This window comes from Staurois parvus, unplaced genomic scaffold (assembly GCF_062004578.1).
Source record: "Staurois parvus isolate SC_StPar_1 unplaced genomic scaffold, SC_StPar_1.0 ptg000192l, whole genome shotgun sequence".
Taxonomy (NCBI): domain Eukaryota; kingdom Metazoa; phylum Chordata; class Amphibia; order Anura; family Ranidae; genus Staurois; species Staurois parvus.
Genome location: NW_028317988.1, coordinates 2,174,090 through 2,193,443, shown reverse-complemented (window position 1 = coordinate 2,193,443; position 19,354 = coordinate 2,174,090). Strand labels below are relative to the sequence as shown.

General features: G+C 41.0%; 1 long non-coding RNA gene across 1 annotated transcript in view; it reads left to right on the top strand.

Annotated features, from left to right (window-relative positions):
• The window catches only part of LOC149461752 (uncharacterized), a 102,473-nt gene that overhangs the window by 19,936 nt on the left and 63,183 nt on the right, over positions 1-19,354 (top strand). The gene's annotated exons all lie outside the window — the stretch shown is intronic.

Below are 19,354 nucleotides of genomic sequence, written 5' to 3'. Positions count from 1 at the left end.
CAGTGTGTATTATAGCATCTAAAATCATTACACATACATTTTGTTTAGCTCAAATTGCTCCGCATCTGCACCAAAAAGGTGCAGGACCCTTTTTTTAATCCGCACTAGAATTGGATCGCATGGGTATTCACACTTATGCGATCCAATTCTGCACATCGCACTGCGGTTTGTGAACCGATTTCAGGATGTTGTTAAAGTAACATACACACCCGCAGTGGTTCGCATGAATGGATGCGATTGTGATGCGGTGCAGAATTCACACAGATACCGGTGCGAATTCCACACCGCATCAGTTTGAACCCAGGATCAAGAATTTTTTTTTAATTTCACAATACGTTTTCTTGGGGTTTAAAGTTTTATACAGACTATGCAAATCTGTGTGCATATAAAATGCTGTACTGGAAATAAAAGAAAAAGATAACAGTGACTGATACACAGTAGTTTTTTTATTTAGAATGAAATAATAACACTAATAATACGTTTTCTGAAAGTTTTATTCGATTTGTACATGGTTTATGCATGGTTTTTAAGGTGTAGCACTGTACTTTTTTTCACTTGCTTTACATTTATGTACCAGTCTGGTCCATGAAACTGTTCAGCTACTGACCATACTGTATAGTTGATTATCTCCATAAGCGCAGAGGCAAAAAGAACGTAACACTGTCAGTGTGCCGGGATGACCGCATTCCTGTGAAAGTATGAGAGTGACGTCATCCCGCACCAGCCAAGCAAAACAACCAAAAACCAGCACCTAGAAGAAACCAGGGATTTTATGCTGGTGAGGGATCTCTTGGGCATAGAACCAAGGTAACTATGTGTGCCTTAGTTCCAACAACAGAATGCCAACAAAAAAATGCTACCAGGAGTTAACTATTTCCTACAATAAATAAATAAATTGGTGGGCTTTGCTTAAACTTTAACCTTTTCCTGCCAGCTGTGTACATATATGCAGCCTCTTGGCAGGTGGGCCTTAACGCCGAGAGGCCGCATATGTGCGTACCAGAATGTAAACAATGCTGTGCCGAGACCAAGTGCCCTGTGTGTTCCCGGCACAGTTAATGGTGGGTAATGGAAAGCTCCTGATTGCTACCTGCAACCGGGACCTTTCCAATCATTTCGGTCACATGACCAAAATGCCCAAATCCACCTCCCAACATCTGAAACCTCTTAAAGGGCCAGTAGACTCCGATGGGAAGGAATCGGTGCTACGCCCAGAGAGAATCCCATGGAGGTGGAATGTCGGTGCTCTTGCTCTGTGTGTCTTCCCAGCACAGATGCAACTGAATGATGAGGATTGGTATTGCCAGCGCTCGTCTTCCCGAATAATAAACTTTATTGAGCGAGTAAAATGTGCATATAAAATGGCTTACGTGTTTCGGCAATAAGCCTTAGTCATAACCATGACAAAGGCTTATTGCGGAAACGCGTAAGCCATTTTATATGCACATTTTACCCACTCAATAACATTTATTATTAGTATCTGAAGCATTAAATGTCTGATCACATGTTTAACCCCTTCCCGCCGGCATTATGAGGATTGGTATGGCATGTACTCGTCTTCCTGAATAATAAACTTTATTGAGCAAGTAAAATGCGCATATAAAATGGCTTACGTGTTTCGGCAATAAGCCTTTGTCATAGCTAGAGATGAGCGAATCGAACCAGGCGAACCGGAATTCGATACGAATTTCAGGAAAAATTCGATTCGCGTCGAATCCGAATATTTGCCTACTTTGGGTGCGCGAATCGGATTTTTCCCGATCAGCCGGCAAAAGTGTCCCTGCAGAGAGCTCCGCTATTTCTGACATTTCTCTGACAGTTCCTTCACATGTACAGCGGTTGAAACATTGTATCTATTAGTTTCCATTTAGGATACAGATGTTTCAACCGCTGTACATGTGAAGAAGCTGTCAGAGAACTGTCAGAAATAGAGGAACTCTGCACATACACTTTTTGCCGGTTTGGAATTCTTATTTTCATCCTACTTCTTCTTCTTCTTCTTCTTCTTCTTCTTCATCCTCATCCTCAGAAGAAGAAGAAGAGGATGAGGATGAGGATGAAGAAGAAGAAGTATGATGAAAATAAGAATAATTCCAAGCCGGCAAAAAGTGTATCTGCAGAGCTCCTCTATTCTGCAGATACACTTAGAGGAGCTCTGCAGATACACTTAGAGGAGCTCTGCAGATACACTTTTTGCCGGCTTGGAATTAATCTTATTTTCATCCTACTTCTTCTTCTTCTTCTTCTTCATCCTCATCCTCATCCTCAGAAGAAGAGGATGAGGATGAGGATGAAGAAGAAGAAGTATGATGAAAATAAGAATAATTCCAAGCCGGCAAAAAGTGTATCTGCAGAGCTCCTCTAAGTGTATCTGCAGAGCTCCTCTAAGTGTATCTGCAGAATAGAGGAGCTCTGCAGATACACTTTTTGCTGGCTTGGAATTATTCTTATTTTCATCCTTCTTCTTCTTCTTCTTCCTCTTCATCCTCATCCTCTTCTTCTTCTTCTGAGGATGAGGATGAAGAAGAAAAAGAAGAAGAAGTAGGATGAAAATAAGAATAATTCCAAGCCGGCAAAAAGTGTATCTGCAGAGCTCCTCTATTCTGCAGATACACTTAGAGGAGCTCTGCAGATACACTTTTTGCTGGCTTGGAATTAATCTTATTTTCATCCTACTTCTTCTTCATCCTCATCCTTATCCTCAGAAGAAGAAGAAGAGGATGAGGATGATGAAGAAGAAGAAGTAGGATGAAAATAAGAATAATTCCAAGCCGGCAAAAAGTGTATCTGCAGAGCTCCTCTATTCTGCAGATACACTTAGAGGAGCTCTGCAGATACACTTAGAGGAGCTCTGCAGATACACTTTTTGCCGGCTTGGAATTAATCTTATTTTCATCCTACTTCTTCTTCTTCTTCATCCTCATCCTCAGAAGAAGAAGAAGAGGATGAGGATGATGAAGAAGAAGAAGAAGAAGAAGTAGGATGAAAATAAGAATAATTCCAAGCCGGCAAAAAGTGTATCTGCAGAGCTCCTCTATTCTGCAGATACACTTAGAGGAGCTCTGCAGATACACTTTTTGCCGGCTTGGAATTAATCTTATTTTCATCCTACTTCTTCTTCTTCTTCTTCTTCTTCTTCTTCTTCTTCATCCTCATCCTCAGAAGAAGAAGAAGAGGATGAGGATGAAGAAGAAGAAGAAGAAGAAGAAGAAGTAGGATGAAAATAAGAATAATTCCAAGCCGGCAAAAAGTGTATGTGCAGAGTTCCTCTATTCTGCAGATACACTTAGAGGAGCTCTGCAGATACACTTAGAGGAGCTCTGCAGATACACTTTTTGCCGGCTTGGAATTAATCTTATTTTCATCCTACTTCTTCTTCTTCTTCTTCTTTATCCTCATCCTCAGAAGAAGAAGAAGAGGATGAGGATGAAGAAGAAAAAGAAGAAGAAGTAGGATGAAAATAAGAATAATTCCAAGCCGGCAAAAAGTGTATCTGCAGAGCTCCTCTAAGTGTATCTGCAGAGCTCCGCTATTTCTGACAGTTCTGTGACATTCACTCCATACAGCGGTTGAAACATTGTATCTATTTGTTTCCATAAATGGATCCATTTATGGAAACAAATAGATACAATGTTTCAACCGCTGTATGGAGTGAATGTCCCAGAACTGTCAGAAATAGCCTATTTCTGACAGTTCTGTGACATTCACTCCATACAGCGGTTGAAACCGCTGTATGGAGTGAATGTCACAGAACTGTCAGAAATAGACAGAAACTGTCACAGAACTGTCCTTCTTCTCATCCTTCTCCTTCTTCTCATCCTTCTTCTCATCCTTCTCCTTCTTCTCATCCTTCTCCTTCTTCTCATCCTTCTCCTTCTCCTTCTTCTCATCCTTCTCCTTCTTCTCATCCTTCTTCTTCTCATCCTTCTCCTTCTTCTCATCCTTCTTCTCATCCTTCTCCTTCTCCTTCTCCTTCTTCTCATCCTTCTCCTTCTTCTCATCCTTCTCCTTCTTCTCATCCTTCTCCTTCTCCTTCTCCTTCCTCATCTCCAAGGGCATTTAAATTAAAGGTACAGTGTTCTGCACTAATTTAAAGGCTCTCTGAAGCCTAGAAACCCTTTTTATAAGTTAACTTCGTAGCGAATTAATTCGCATCGAATCGAATTTCTTCCTGAAATTCGGCGAATCAGCCGAATCGAATTTTTGAATAATTCGCTCATCTCTAGTCATAGCCATGACTAAGGCTTACTGCCAAAACACGTAAGACATTTTATATGCACATTTTACTCGCTCAATAACATTTATTATTAGTATCTGAAGTGTTAAATGTCTGTTCACATTTAACCCCTTCCCGCTGGAATGATAAGGATTGGTATAGTGGGCACTGGTCTTCCCGAATAATAATAAACTTTATTGAGCGAGTAAAATGTGCATAGCCATGACAAAGGCTTATTGCCGAAACGCGTAAACCAATTTATATGCACATTTACTCGCTCAATAACTTTTAATATTAATATCTGAAGTGTTAAATGTCTGTTCACATATTTAACCCCTTCCTGCTGGCATGATGAGGATTGGTATAGCGTGCACTCGTCTTCCTGAATAATAAACTTTATTGAGCGAGTAAAATGTGCATATAAAATGGCTTACGTGTTTCGGCAATAAGCCTTTGTCATAGAAATGACTAAGGCTTATTGCCAAAATGCGTAAGACATTTTACACGCACATTTTACTCGCTCAATAACATTTATTATTAGTATCTGAAGTGTTAAATGTCTGTTCACATGTTTAACCCCTTCCCGCTGGAATGATAAGGATTGGTATAGCGGGCACTGGTCTTCCCGAATAATAAACTTTATTGAACAAAGCCATGACAAAGGCTTATTGCTGAAACGCGTAAGAAATTTTATATGCACATTTTACTTGCTCAATAACATTTATTATTACTATCTGAAACGTTAAATGTCTGATAACTTTTAACCCCTTCCTGCCGGAATGATATTTATTGGTATAGCGGGCACTGGTCTTCCCGAATAATAAACTTTGTTGAGCGAGTAAAATGTGCATAGCCATAACAAAGGCTTATTGCTGAAATGCGTAAGCCATTTTATATGCACATTTTACTGGCTCAATAACGTTTATTATTAGTATCTGAAGCGTTAAATGTCTGATCACATGTTTAACCCCTTCCCGCTGGAATGACGAGGATTGGTATAGCGGGCACTGGTCGTCCCGAATAATAAACTTTTTTGAGCGAGTAAAATGTGCATAGCCATGACTTAGGCTTATTGCCAAAACGTGTAAGCCATTTTATATGCACATTTTACTCGCTCAATAAAGTATATTATTCGGGAAGACAAGTGCCGGCTATACCAATCCTCATCAACGACTTACGCGTTTCGGCAATAAGTCTTAGTCATGGCTATGACTAAGGCTTATTGCCGAAACACGTAAGCCATTTTATACGCACATTTTACTCGCTCAATAAAGTTTATTATTCAGGAAGACGAGTACATGCTATAGAAATCCTCATCATTCTGGCGGGAAGGGGTTAAACATGTGAACAGACATTTAACGCTTCAGAAACTAATGTACAAATAGGCATGATAACAGTCATAGATACGACAGACAAATGTAGATATAGAGGGAGAGGTGGGGGTGAATTCCTTAGTAAAACTGGCTTCTAAGCAATGATATACCGTGCATATAAGAGTGCATTCATTTTCACAACGCAGACCAAGCGATCCCGCTGTATAAACAATGAGGCTGAACTAACTGCCAGTTCCAGTTTCAGGACGTCGTGTTTCTATGGCTATAATTTGCAGGAACAGGCAGTTAATAGAGGAGGTGTATGAGTGGAAAATAATGTAGGAAGATGATAAAGTGGAACTACATTGTAAGATTAGTGAAGACCACAAACTGCGTTTCTGATATTACTGAATTATACTTTTTATGTTTCAATCATCCAGACACAGCATCAGCCTGACAGGCTCGCAAATTGAGAAACGAAAGTACTTTCATTTCTAAGGAAAGCTCCTCTGTATCTTTGAAACACTAAACTCAGAGGGTCGCGCTGATATATGTGAATGGTTGGAAGGTTGACTCTGCAGAGATGTGGGGAATGGAAAGAATTTCTTGAACTGAATCTAATAAAATAGAATATAATCCCTAAATGATTGACATTGGGGGGTAGATTTACTAAAAGTGGCGAGTGCAAATTCTAGGCAGCTGTGCATGGTAGCCAATCAGCTTCTAACTTCAGCTTTGTTTAATAAAGCTTTGACAAAATAAAAGCTGATTGGTTTCACCAGATTTTGCACTCTCCATTTTTAGTAAATCAACCCCTTTGTTTGCCAATCCCCTTTGTATCATAAATTACATTTGTTTTATTATTTTGAGAAATACTATTTGCACTTTTTTTCATCCTTTGTTATAGCGCTGCTGATCTGTTGCAGCCTACTTGCGGCCACTTCTTGTCATTTTGAGTGTACTCCAGTAAGGCTCAGTTCACACTAGCTTTGTCAGCAGGCGTCAGACAGGCGTTTGGGAAGCGTTTTTAACACTTCTCAAATGCCTATGAAAATTCAGCACATGGCAGCACACAGTGCTGTTCACACTGAAGCGCTAGCGTTGCGGCAAAACTGACGCCTCGTGTCCAGTCAGTAGGAGTTGAAGCCTCCCGTTCAAGTCTATGGTGCCGCTCCACAGACGCCTGGCAGGCGGTTGCGGTGCGGTTGCTAGGTGGTTGCGGAGCGTTAATACCATTTAACTTCATTATAGGCATTTATGGTGCGGTTTTAATGCTTGGCAAATGCCTATCAACCGGCTCAAAACCGCGCTTAGGGCGTTTGGGGAGCGTTTGAGGAGCGTTAAAAACGCTTCCCAAATGCCTGTCTAATGCCTGTCAAACACTATAGGGGTGTTTGGCAAGAGTTAGAAATAAAGTCAAGTGTGAATGAGCCCTAATAGTTGCATTTTATTGCTCAAGGCTGGTTTCCTGATGATGACTATAGTGGAATATGCCTGCATAATGTCCCCTCCATTGTAAGCCTGTGTGACAGGGTGACAACAAAAAAGCACAATTGGGAGACAGGGACAGGAGGTTGTCACTCTATAACAGGAAGTGCCTGAACAAGTCATTTCCTGTGTTTCTGAACTTCATCCCAGAACAGACAGAGCCCTAAACACTGGTACTACTCAGTAAAGATTTCGGCTCCATCCAGCCATGGACTTTGAAAGGGTGCTTGAAGTGGGTCTGGACGATGCATCTGTCCCTCCTGAACACACTAAAACGCACTGCAGCTGGATGGCCCTGTGTGCAAGGGGCCTAAAGGGGAACTTTATCCCCCAATGCTCATTTTTCTTTTGAATCCCTTCTTACACGTCTTTCTGGGTTGTCCTCAATTACCATACTCACCTGCCTAGCAAATTCAGCATCAAATCCCGCTGACACATTTCGGTTCCAGCAGCACCATCCTCCCCTCTGATGTCATTAGGGATCTATCTTCTCTCTGGTTCTTGCAGTCGGCCCCTTGATGATGCAGCTGCCCTGTTCGCCTTCCTTCTTCTTCTCTTTGGATGTTGTTGCCCCCAGGGATATCCAATGTAGATCTCCCAGGAGGCTCATTATCCTCACCTAGGCAAGGGAAGTAGGGACTGGGCCAGGCTTAATTTTATTTAAAGAAAAGGAAAAAGAGAAAAAAAGTGTTGGTTTCTTATGATGGCCATGCAAGCGTCAATTTTTTTATTCAATGTGCCATTCAAGATGATCAAATCTGAAAAAAAGCAAAATATCATAACTCCCCTTACAAACGATTCGGACTGAATTACGATCAGATTCAATCAAACTGAGTCAATCGGCCAGAGTGGGAAATTATTGACCATTTTGCACTGATCAGCAACGCTGGAATACTTTGTTCATGTATCATTTCAATCAATCAGATTATGAGATTACATGATAGAAACAGAGTTACAATCAATCATTTATGATCGTAATTTACGGTCGTATTTTAACTATTGGTTGAAATTCACTTCCCATGCATGGTATACCGATCGAATGGGATGAGGACTATAGATCGATTATTCCTATTGGAGAGCTTGATTGGAAGAGAAATCAATCATTTACTGAAGCATATATGGCTACCATGACATTTATAGGGTGCATTAGCATTAATTTGACTTTTACAATGAAGATCCACTTTATGAAAGCTGAGAATCTAAAAACATTAATCATTACATTTGAAGTGACATTAAAGTGTTACTAAGCCCACAACAGTACAATCAGTCTGTATATGCTGTAAAGCATGCTTGTTATACGCACTGTGGAACCTGAGGGGTTAATCCAGGGGTGTGACATGGGGTGGGAAGGAGGGTCGGCTGCCCTGGGCTCAATGGTTTACTGTAGGGATTGGGGCTCCTTAATGCCAGTTCAAGGATGACAGGAGTAGTGACAGGGGCATCACTACTCCTGTCAGTCCAGTGCTGGGATCGACGAGAAGAGACACAGGAGGTGATGCAGGCTGTGTTCCCGCTTCCCTGCCTCCTTCCTGCCACTGTAGCGCTTCTGTATTTAAGAGCCGTTTGGCAACCCTGCCCTGGGAGATGGATCAATTTTTGTCCTGGCACCGGGTTCATCTTCATTGTGTAAAAATGATGTTTGATCCTGTCTTCTCTGACCCTCCCCTTTTCTACTGTCCCCAATCCATCTTCTGATACTACAGAGCCTTAGGGACAAGCTGTGCATGCTCAGTTTGTTGTGTATTGCTAGAGAGGTTTTTTGTTTTTTTTTGGAGAGTGCATGTCATCAGCATAGGGCCAACGAGCACTGTCTAAACAGAGGGACATGGGTCCAACAGTCTCATAGGACAATCAGGGGAGAATGAAAAATTCTCCTACAAGCTTTAACCAGTGCTCTGCTGAACACTGATAGAAGTCACAAAACTGCTAATACGAAAAGGTATTTAACGGTTTATATTTACTAAAATAATTGCATTTCCATGTTGTGTGTATTGTGGGAGACCAGATATAGTGAATGCAGGGTCCTGGGAGACCAGATATAGTGAATGCAGGGTCCGGGGAGACCAGATATAGTGAATGCAGGGTCCGGAAGACCAGATATGGTGAATGCAGGGTCCGGGGAGACCAGATATAGTGAATGCGGGGTCCTGGGAGACCAGATATAGTGAATGCAGGGTCCTGGGAGACCAGATATAGTGAATGCAGGGTCCTGGGAGACCAGATATAGTGAATGCAGGGTCCGGAAGACCAGATATAGTGAATGCAGGGTCCGGGGAGACCAGATATAGTGAATGCGGGGTCCTGGGAGACCAGATATAGTGAATGCAGGGTCCTGGGAGACCAGATATAGTGAATGCAGGGTCCGGGGAGACCAGATATAGTGAATGCAGGGTCCGGAAGACCAGATATAGTGAATGCAGGGTCCGGGGAGACCAGATATAGTGAATGCGGGGTCCTGGGAGACCAGATATAGTGAATGCAGGGTCCTGGGAGACCAGATATAGTGAATGCAGGGTCCGGGGAGACCAGATATAGTGAATGCGGGGTCCGGGGAGACCAGATATAGTGAATGCAGGGTCCTGGGTTTAGTAACACTTTAGTCTTGTAAAACTGATATGAGACTGGGTCTGCCACTACTTTAATTTATCAAAGCTATTTGATGGATTAATTATATAACTAAAGGGTTATTCAGGAATTGCTATGAATTCCTCATTCCTCCTCTTGCACCTCTGTAGGAGATTAGGGGGTCCCCCTGCTATATCCTTCCCCTTGAGCTGTTATTTTTGGAGTGACCTTTGTCAGGGGAAGGTGTCCTTACTGTATTGGAGTTTCTGCAAGCTATATATAATGTAATCGGTGAACATTACACCTCGACAGCGTTCCTGGGGAAGGAAGGGTTCCCTTAATGCTATATAGAGATTTTCTTCTAGAAAACCTTTATTGAATGATATTCAATTCAATGAATGCCTTCTAGCTTTTTTTTTCTTAGTGTTTGGTATGTTTAAATGAAAACTGAGCCGCTGTCAGTTCTCCATGAATTTCACACCCATGTCACACGTCCAGTTTATTAAAGGCAAGCTCTGGGGCAGAATCATTCACACCCGTCTGCAAAGGCAAAAGGCATAGCATGCATCAGAGCCGGTGGGTAGTCAATGGTGGAACTTGCGTTTGGTTAATAAGGGGGATTCATAGAAAATAAAAAGTTAAAATACAGTTTGGTACTAATTAGATATTAGCTCAAGAAATTACTAAATTATTATCTTAAGTGCCAAAAATAAAATACAAAATAGTTTTTAGCAACATAAGTAAATCCCTTTATTAGCAACATAAAGTAAATCTAAAGCTTAATTGTTTTTAAAAAATAATAAACATGTCATACTCATACAATGGTTTTGCACAGAGCAGCCCCAATCCTTCTCTTCCGAGGTCCCCCACCTCTTCTTTGATGAGTGCCCCCCATAGCGAACACTCATGCAAGCTCGATCCTGAGCTGCTCTGCTTTCAGCCACAGACACAAACAGCATGGCTCAGCCCCGCCCTCAATCCCTCATCACAGGATTTGATTGACAGCAGCAGGAGCCAATGGCTACTGCTGTTGCCTCTCTGTCCTGTGAAAATAGAGAGAGAGCCACTGCTCTTGTGCACAATGCTGGATCTAGGCTCAGGTAAGTACAAAGCAGTGCTGGGGGAGGGGGGATCCTAACAGCAGCAGAGAATGCATAGGGCTCCATTCAAATTGCTGAAACTCCATTGTTATGCAATTTCCAGTGCAGCTTTGCAGTGTGACTTTCCAGTGACATTAGAGTCCATGAGACTCTAAGTCACATTGAGGTCACATCAAAGTAGTGCATGGACCTTTTTTGAAGTCACTGTGACTAAGTGGAACATCTGCAATTGAAATAAATATGTTTTGACTTGTCATGTGACTTTATGTGTCACAGGTCGCTATCCCTATGTTGATGGGGTCAAGGGCATCTTCCCGACATTCCTGGCCTGCTGGATGTGGGGGTCTTTGGCGGTGTGGACTTTTTGTAAAAAGGATGCCCCCTTTAAAAAAAACATGACTTCCAGCAAGGTCCTGCATAACTTGTATAAGGTCATGGTCATGCGGCTTTAAAGGGTTAGTTCACCTTTATAGAAAAAATGTAAAGGTGACCTAATACTGGACACCCTTCCTACCTCCTTTGTCCCCGCTATATTTACTTCAAGCACCCCCACACCTGCATCAGTGCTCTGGATATTCAAAATCCCGCTCTTCTCCATGTAGCACTTCAGGGTGGACCAGATTGATTCACTGTGACAGTGCTGGCCAATCAGAAACAATCTGATCTGTAGAGAGAGAAGAAAGGGCTTTCAACTCCCCAGACCAGTGGAGCGGCTGCAGGGGGTGCTGACAGCTTGGCAACCCTGGAAGTAAGTACAGCGGTCATTGGGGGGGGGGGGGTTGGGAGGGTGTCTGGTGTTTATTTACCTTTACATTTTTTCTGTAAAGGTGAACTAGCGCTTTAAACTGAAAGTTGGGCTTTAAAGGGAAACTGTGCTGGTAAAAGAGTATACTTCATTGGTACAGTCTCCACCACGAAGTGCGACAATTCCGCCACCACATATACATACTGGGAAAAATTTATATATATATATATACACCCCAAGGTCCACAAGATTTAGGAGTGTGTCTATGGGAATGTTTGACCATTCTTCTAGAAGCGCATTTGTGAGGTCAGGCACTGATGTCGGACAAGAAGGCCTGGCTCACAATCCCACTCTAATTCATCCCAAAGGTGTTCTATCAGGTTGAGGTCAGGACTCTGCAGGCCAGTCAAGTTCCTCCACCCCAAACTTGCTCATCCATGTCTTTATGGACTTTGCTTTGTGCACTGGTGCGCAGTCATGTTGGAACAGGAAGGGGCCATCCCCAAATTGTTCCCACAATGAAATTGTCCAAAATGTCTTGGTATGCTGACGTCATAAGAGCTCCCTTCACTGGAACTAAGGGGCCAAGTACAACTCCTGAAAAACAACCCCACACCATAATACCCCCTCCACCAAACTTTACACTTGCCACAATGCAGTCAGGCAAGTACCGTTCTCCTGGCAACTGCCAAACCCAGACATATTCATCTGATTGCCAGACAAAAAAGTGTGATTCATCACTCCAGAGAACACACCTCCATTGTTGTAGAGTCCAGTGGCGGCGTGCTTTACACCACTGCATCTGACACTATGTGACGTAAGGCTTGGATGCAGCTGCTCAGCCATGGAAACCCATTCCATGAAGCTCTCTACACACTGTTATTGTGCTAATCTGAAGGCCACATGAAGTTTGGAGGACTTTAGCTATTGACTCTGCAGACAGTTGGCGACTTCAGTGCACTGTGTGCTTCAGCATGCGCTGACCCTGCTCTGTCATTTTACGTGGCCTACCACTTTGTAGCTGAGTTGCTGTTGTTCCCAGTTGCTTCCACTTTGTTATAATACCACTAACAGTTGACCGTGGAATATTTAGTAGCAAGGAAATGTCACGGATGGACTTATTACACAGGTGGCAACCTATCACGGTACCACGCTTGAATTCTCTGAGCTTCTGAGAGCGACCCATTCTTTCACAAATGTTTGTAGAAGCGGTCTGCATGCTGTGGCCATGGAAGAGATTGTAACACCTGAATCCTATGATTTGAAGGGATGTCCCAATACTTTTGGCAATATAGTGAATAAATAAATATATATATGCACATACACACATACTGTTTATATATTTATATATATATATATAAAATTGTTATCATTATACAGGATTTATGTAGCGCTCACCATTCACGCATTCCTTTACAACATACAGTAAGAGCAGACAACACAATTACAATACAATTTAATACAGTAGAAATCAGAGGGCATATATATGATTTTTTTCCATTGTCGCACTTGATGGTCCCCTGAGACTATACCACTGATGTACATTCTTTCACCAACAAAGTTTCTTTGGACATTTCCATACATTGATATCCATACAGTCTTGTACAGGGTACCTGAACCTAACTCCAAACCGGCTTGCAACTGACAGCCAGGATCCTACTTTATGATGATATTGCACCAAATCAAACCATGCTCTCGCTTTTTGAGCATTGATATTTTTAAGCATGCTATTATACTCTGAAATGTTTCATCCGCTGTGTATCTGTATTAAATCGTACATATTTCGGTCAGTTCTGTAAATTTCTCCCCTCATCATTAATTGTTATTTTTAAGTAATAGACCATCGGAGTGACATTCGGCAACACCGGTTTAATCTGGTGATAATTCCCTTTGGCTTTTCTATGAAAGCTCCCCCGTGCCTAGGACCCAGAGATGAGTTCTGAAAGTGACACCATGGCGGAGCAGTGGCGAGATGAACACTGCACTGTGTCGTGACTCATTTGACATTAGGAAAACATAATTCTGTTACTGGAGTCGAATTGAAACTTACTGGATGACTAATGCTGGGCACAAGAGAAAGTCTTTTACAAGGCAGCAGCAGGACATATCACCCGGCTGAAGTAAGACACTACCAATAACAGCTGAAGTAAACAGAAGAGAATACACAATCGAGCTGTCAGATCATGTGTGCGCTGAACTGTCATATTTCATTTAAGTCAACGTTCATAATGCACAGTGCTCTATTAATAATTTCAAGTAGTATCTCGTAGTAAATTCTTCTAGTTTAAAAAAAGACTCTGTCACATTTCCCATTAACCATCATATTTATTTATATCAGGTACTTATACAGCGCTCTCAATTTACACAGCGCATTACATATATATTGTACATTCACATCAGTCCCTAACCCTCAAGGGGCGTACAATCTAAGGTTCCTAACTTACATTCATACATACACATACTAGGGACAATTTAGACAGGATCCAATTAACCTACCAGCATGTCTTTGGAGTGTGGGAGGAAACCGGAGTACCCGGAGGAAACCCACACAGGCACAGGGTGAACATGCAAACTCCAGGGAGGTGGTGCCGTGGTTGGGATTTGAATAAACGACCCTAGTACTGCCAGGCGGAAGTGCAAACCATTTAGCCCCTGTGCTGCCCATCATACTGTTAAAGTAGGTGTAAACCTAATCACTAAAATCTTACATAAGCTTTAACATGTTAGTCATTTTAAAAGTCATTTTTGAACCTGTAGCTTTAACTTAAATCAGGGGTTTCCAAAATTTCTAAGCAAAGAGAAAATGTACTGTTCTTTAGGGGGTCTGGAATGTAGAACATGCTCCAGCATTAGTAGAAGTAAACAATTCATCAGGCTTGGTGGTCAGTAGGAATAAAAAAAACTTACAAAGCACACCTGGTTAGTAGGAGGAGGAATAATACCCCATCATTGGTATTGGTGGGAGAAATAGCGACCAATCATTGGTGTCAGTGGAAGAAATAGTTCCACATTGTTGGTGTCAGTGGAAGGAATTGTGCCTCAAACTTGTTGACAGCAGGAGGAATAGTGCCCCAAGGGCTGGATAAAGGCAAGCAAACTGTGGGCCACAGTTTGGAGACCACTGACTTAAATAATACCATGTGATCTTGGCAGGATGGTCTTTGTTTAGACACTTCCTGTATACAGTGACAACACACAAACAAAATATTATCTAGACTAGAGATGGGAAGGCCTTGAAAAAAAAGGAAAAACTGCAAAAAGAATGGTTTGTTTTTTTTTAATTTTTGTCCAAAGCTTTTTTATTTCCAGAAAAATATAAAAAAAGGAGTGTGAAATATATTCCTATACAACGATAAATAATATATCCATGACATGATATTCAAACTACAGCATCTCAATAAATTAGAATATCATCAAAAAGTTAATGCATTTCAGTCATTCAATTCAAAAAGTGAAACTCATATATTATATAGATTAATTACACACAGAGTGATATATTTCAAGCATTCTTTCTTTTAATTTTGATGATTATGGCTTACAGCTAGTGAAAACCCAATAATCAGTATCTCAGAAAATTAGAATATTACATAAAACCAATAAAAAAGGATTTTTGATATAGAAATGTTGGCTTACTCAAAATTATGTCCATGTACAGTATAGCATGCACTCAATACTTGGTCGGGGCATGAATTACTGCATCAATGCAGCGTGGCATGGAGGCGATCAGCTTGTGGCACTGCTGAGGTGTTATGGAAGCCCAGGTTGCTTTGATAGGGGCCTTCAGCTCGCCTGCATTGTTGGGTCTGGTGTCTCTCATCTTCCTCTTCACAATACCTCACAGATTCTCTATGGGGTTTAGGTCAGGTGAGTTTGCTGGCCAATCAACCACAGTGATACCATGATCATTAAACCAGGTATTGGTACTTTTGGCAGTGTGGGCAGGTGCCAAGTCCTGCTGGAAAATGAAATCTGGCAAACTGGGATACAGATTATAGTTTAGGTCCTCTCAGGCCTTCATTGACAGGTAAGAGGGTAACTTTGTCTGACAACTTAGTTTATCTTTATAACCTTTAAATGATTGCTAGTAATGTTCTCCACCATCACAGCACAATGTTTCCTTATAGTCTGTTCAGTAAATAGTTTTTTCCTCCTCTCAGTATAATGGTGAAACCAACATCTAGAGTTTGGAAACATTTCCATGGTGCAGTTTCTGCTGAGAGCAATTTACAAATATTGCAAGAAGAAATAACTTTTCCAAATGCTGCAAGGATGACAAAACACATCCTGGCATGCCAGAGGTGCCATAAAGACATTAACAAATACTTTATGGAAGGAAATGACGAGGACCAGAATGAAAGTGCAAGCAGCTTTTCCCTCCAAAGTTCTTATTGCAGACACATTTTTTACTGCTTCTGGATCATCACAAATGTTAAAAAGCAAGTTTAGTTCATTTACTGGAAAAGCTGTAGTTTTATTTCAAGCATAATAGTTTTATATACTACGCACGTCTCCTTCCCAGTTTAACAAAATTACTTTCAATTTGTAAAACTACTCCACACTGAATTCTTTTCAACTTTTCTGAAAATTTCATTTTGTTTCAGGAAAAAAAACCAGGGGAAAAAATGTTTTTTCCCCCAGACCTCAAAGTGTCTGGAAATTTTACATCTCAACTCTGGACTTTAGCTGGCCATGGATGGAGCTGTTTTTGTAAGACCAGTCATCTGTCTGATAAAAAAAAAAATAAAGAACAGATTCCCCAAGTATACAATCAAGGTGGATGAGGGAAACCTCTCCGCTGTGCTATTGTATTCTGATAGCAAGACTCCCCCACTGTCAGAATACACTGATCAGCACTGCAGCCAACTGGCTGCAAGCGTTGATTAAAAAAAAAAATATACCAACAATATCGTTTAGGAGGAGTTGATCATTAGATCTTTAACAGAACCAGGCATACATGGATGGAATTTCCACGCAGAACCAGTGAAAGTTCGATCCATCTATGCTTTAAACTTGTATGCTTGAATGGGAATAATGGAAATAAACAATCATACTTACCTATATCCTGTGACTTTTTCTTCTTACTTACCTATTTTTGCCCTGCCACTGTGATGCCTGGGTCCCCATTCCCATGCTGTCATTTTAAAAATGTTTGCGATACTATGCATGCACAAGATGAAGTGCATGACATCAGTTGCCCTTTGACAATACAGGCATCTGTTGGGGAAAAGGCTATGTTTTTACCCAAGATCTTGCAAGATCTTGGGGTAGATTTTTTTGTCCCCAGAAAATGAACGCAATTTTGTATGGCATATGTGCAAAATTAAGCGCATGGTGCCAAGTGCTTCATCTAGTTCATGCTCAGACTGACAATACCATGAGACCTTACCGCGTGATCTTGTTGTTTTTCATACATGTTGGGTGTAGTCTTAGACCTATTTAGAGATAAAAACAACATCCTAATTAAGTTTCACTTTCTGGTTTGGCCGTTATATTTACTAAGCTTTGCAAAGGGAGGAGATAGTGTACTTTGCTGATAAATATACAAAAAAAATTGTTGTCACAGCAAAACCTCAGACAAGATCCTTTTTTATTATTGGGTCAAGTGAGGAGGGTTTCTTTTTGCTGTCTATGTCCTCAGTGGGGAGATGTACCCTTGGTTTTTGTCCTAGTGTTCATTGTCTCCAGGGAAGAAAGTGTAGGAAGAATTTTACAGTTGTCACTAAATTGGGAATAAAGGGAGCAATCTTTGCCCTTACCCTCCTTCCCTTCTTTTCCCCTACTCCTACTTCCTCCTATTTCCTTCATTTTTCACTCCCCCTCCCTCTTTCCTTTCCCCCGTTAATTCTCAATCTTCTCTTTCATTCCCCTTGTTCCCTTTTTTCTCCCCCAATTAACTTTTTCTCTCTTGATTTGCCTCTCTTCCTTCTTGTCCTATTATTTCGCCCTCATTTCCCCTCTTTGTCTGCCCTTCCCCCTTTCCTCCCTTCTCTTCCCCTTTTCCTTCTTCTCCCTTCTCCTTTCCCTTTCTCCTTTATAGTTTAAGTTCCAAAACCCAGTTTGGTCAAGTTTGGAAGGTGGCTGTCCTTACTGGGCCATTGAGTTGTGGCTGGGGGATTCCCCATCCGTACACAAAGGGGTGCTTATGACATCATTGACCTATTATGGGCACATCGCCATACTAGATCAATGTCATTGACCAAATATGGACATGTGGCCATATTATTATTATTATTTCGAGTACTTCTATAGCACCGTCCAATTTACGCAGCGCTTTACATATATATTGTACATTCACATCAGTCCCTAACCCCGAGGAGCGTACAATCTAAGGTATATTAAGTCAATAATGTCACAAGCATCTCCGCCAATAGTATACATGCAGCTGCGGGGTTGGAAATCTCCCGTCCGTCGCTCATTGCCCGAGCAATGCTATCTAGATACCAAGTTTGACCTGAACCCAAGCTCATCCATAACCAGGACTTAATGGCATGATCACTAAGTTTAATTTTAGTGAAAGTGTCATAATTAAAAAAGATTGATAATGACTTTTAAAATTATAGTAACATGCTAAAAATTAAATAAGAATTTAGTGATTGAGTTTATACATACTTTACAAGTACATTTACTGATTTATGAACAAATACATAATTTGATTTCTATATTTTCCTTATGTTGTGATTTATTTCTATTCTTGCTTTCTCTATTTCAAAAATCAGCAATCTTCTAGATCAGTAAGATATCACAATGTGAAAAGGCTAAGATGATATTGCTAAAAGAATTGCTTGCAAATGCAGAGTTGCAAAAAAACCATCAGCCCGAATCTAATGAGCCATGTGGTTGGGGCGAAGGGAGTTTGTGGTTTCGCTTTTGTGGTGAACACTTGAATGTCATGCTTAAGTTTCATTTTGCTGTAATTTCTTAATACAATCTATAGAGTATTGCACTTACGTAATACATAATAAATTGTGTTTGTCTGTGTGTTGAATTTGACATTTTATTGACCTTTAAATCTTTACAATCACAGGTGCATGTTGTAGATTAAAATGCATGTGTTGATGAGATGCTGTAATACCATGTTTTATGGTTTTAAAGTCAAACTTCACTTTCACATGTAAAAAAATAAAAACAAAATGGGTAACCTGTAATTAGTGGAGGTCAGAGGGAAAAATCAATGGGAGCTGCAAAGCAGCCTCAGAAGATTGACTCTCCCGGAAGTGTCACTTTTCACTTTTTAGATTTTTTGAGATCTCTCAGTAGTAGGGTCAACGTTCAGCAGTGCTGGCAGCAGTAAAGGTAAATATACTCAACCTTTTATTTCAGGTAATAGATTTAAATATTTTATACAGCGACTGGGTCACCTTAAGTTCAGTTTTACAACATTATGGGCTGTGCGGTGGTCATATGAGCACACAACAGCTTGAAATCCAGCTACAGGGCTCCTTAGTCCTTCTCGAGGAAAGTTCAGTGCAGTAAACACGTCACCAGGGTGTGTCCATAGAGGAATGCATTTTTTTTAACAATGCTCTATTTACAGCTATCAGCCAATCAGTTTGTATCTTTCAGATGCAAAAAAGAGACACCATTAGTTGTCATCAGCTGCAATTTTGTAAATGTGTTCAAGTTTGTCTAAACCAGAGAGTTACACTTTAACCTGCTCAGAGTTATGCTTCAATCTGCCCTGGTTTATCCAGCTATACTCATCGTTTTCAATACCCTTTCCAGTAGTGGTATAGTAGGAATAGGTGTCACAAGCTGGGATAAGTGAAATTGAGAATTTTAATTTCTCCCAATGTTTGCTAAAGTTCTAGAAATTTTGCTCAAATTTCACTATTTTGAAAAATGCTTTGGAGTGAAAGAGGAAGGTGACATAAAGGGGCGATGTGAAGGGCCTCTGATGGTCACAGAAGCTCCTTTCAACTATCGTGGA